The sequence below is a fragment of the Gavialis gangeticus genome, unplaced genomic scaffold (assembly GCF_001723915.1).
Source record: "Gavialis gangeticus isolate Ggan-Ray unplaced genomic scaffold, GavGan_comp1, whole genome shotgun sequence".
NCBI lineage: Eukaryota > Metazoa > Chordata > Crocodylia > Gavialidae > Gavialis > Gavialis gangeticus.
Window position 1 is genome coordinate 6,497,549 of NW_017729033.1, and position 2,402 is coordinate 6,499,950.

Genomic DNA, 2,402 nt, shown 5'->3' on the forward strand with positions numbered 1-2,402 from the left:
ACTATGAAACTATGGTAGAGTCACCCATGGTGGCAAGGTCAAGAGCCAGGCTTCTAGCCTAATAGTGATCCAAAACTAAAAATACAAGTCCTCAATGATGCAGCAGGCAGATGAAGAAGAAATGCTTCATAAGAGTTGCAAAGGCTAGGCTTCTTTCCTGCAAGGTATGGTGTGGCTGATGATGTGCAATGGCATCCCTGTGTTTAAAAAAAAAAGAGCTATGCAGGCATCTTCCTTCAACAGCAAGTCCTACAGCGATGAGGGCAGATGCTAGCGGTTACCGGAAGCCGCCAGTCACGAATCCTTATTGTATCATGGTTATTTTGTATGCTGCCTGCTTAGGATCTACTCCACTCACCCTATATGGAGTAGGGGCTAGAAAAGCTGCCCTAAGCATACTTTGCCTCATTTCACCTGACTGGAAAACCACACATCCACTCCTGCCTCCCTGAACTATTTGCAATGTCTGCAGTTGAACGTGAAGATCTCAGATTGGCCTCTTCAATCATCTCAGGACTCCTCAATGACTTCCCTATTTATTAGAAGACTGTCATCCTCATATATTGAGAGATTTCTTCTTCTGGCTGTAAGGACAATATACCCAGGGAGACCCACGCACAGGGAGACCTTTGGCTTTAGCAAGTTGGCAAGCGCTGGCTCAAAAGCCTCAACAAGAGCAATAGTTATTGAAGGGCAAGTTGTAGCTCCCAACCTGGAACTTAGAGGAGCAAAGCTTGCGGGAAGGAAGAATTTGGAGGAGTCACAAGGAAGCCAGTCGGTTTGCACATAGCACACGTATTGGGCTCTTTGGCTTTACAACCCATTACGCAGCTAACGAGCTAGTGGACCAGACTAGCGTAATGTGTAAATAGATAAAGCAAACTTTGGCATAGTTTTTATAGAAACTTTCAGATGTGCCAGCGTAATGTGTAAATAGATAAAGCAAACAGTAATGGACACAAAACATAAGCAAAAGGGCAAAGGTCCAACTGTCTCAAACAATCTCCTCCATGACTAGTGACAGGAGGTTGCCCTCCGTCAAGGTGCTTATCCTACCTTGCTCACCTCCACCCTATGAGCTAGACACTGCCGATGACACGGGAGGCAGGTCCTATCTCCCTGATGGCAACTTCTCCCCTCTGGCTTCTCGAGAACAAAGAACGTGGCCTTGCAAGCATCTCGGAAAGCCTGCTAAGACCCCTTCCTGGCTGTGCGCCCAGAGGCCCACATGCAGCCACCACCATAGAGTCTGTACCAGGGCTATGGAGCCCAGAGCAGCTGTTTTCAGTATCCTGGCTGCCTGCCACAGCCAGACCAGGCTCTGGGCATCTGCAGTAGGTGGTGAGCAGGCTGCAAACAGTTGTGCCAGGCTCCAGAGCCCTGACACCAGCTCCATGGTGGCAGTGGGTGCATCTCATTTCCTGGTGCTAAGAAAAGCCTCTGTGTAATGCACACGGAGAAGGGGCCATTCGATTGTTCTTTATGTGCAAGTAGGCCTGGCGTGTTTTAGCCTGGAAAAACTCCTCTCTCTACCTAAGATGAGAGAGAGGAAAAAAAAAAAGCAAAGATCCAGGCTATTATTCAATGATAAAATTCATTCTGTTTTGCTTTGTGGCCTCTCTGCCATTCTCAGACACAGGAAACTTTTTTTATCAGGTACCTGGCATAGCTTGTCCCTTAGGGCTGGGGGATAAAAAAAAAGCCAACCCACATTGTCAGCTTCACATTCAGCCTTGGTGCGATGTGAAGGGCGATAACATTTCTCTCGTTTGCCGCACGAATAATTTGTTTATTAATCAGTCATATCTCTGCAGCCCCTTGATCAAAGGTCCATGTCTTTTCTGTTAGGGGCTGTTGTCTTGTTCTCTGCTGATTTCTTTACCTCTGCCTTTTGCAGACACGAGCGTGGTTATCTTTGGTGAGTTTCTCCCTATACACAAATATTGTGGCCTTATCATTTCACCTTTGTAAAAAGGCAGACAGAAAGAAAGATATTGCTAAATAGTTCTCAGAAATACAGTGAATGACACAACAGTCTTGCAAACTGAGTCTGAATCCACCCTTTGCCAGCAATTAAAGAGATAAACAGGATGCTGATATTTTCAATGGCTGACGTAAAACGCTCCACTTATTCACTCTCCCTTCTGGCTTTAAACTGCAGCCATTTCCAGGGTCCACCGAGTGTGGGATATTAATGATGATCTTAATCACTCGTTGCTCATCATAACATCACTTATGTTCCCTCCTGCCCCATAATCTCACACGAGAGTACCACATGTTTGGAGGGTTTCAACTATTTTTACTGGTGATGGCTCACAAGATCATGGGATTGTCAATACGAGATGTTAAACTAGGTCCTGGAAAAGAACCTAACATAGGTACATAGTTGCAAAATTTTTTTA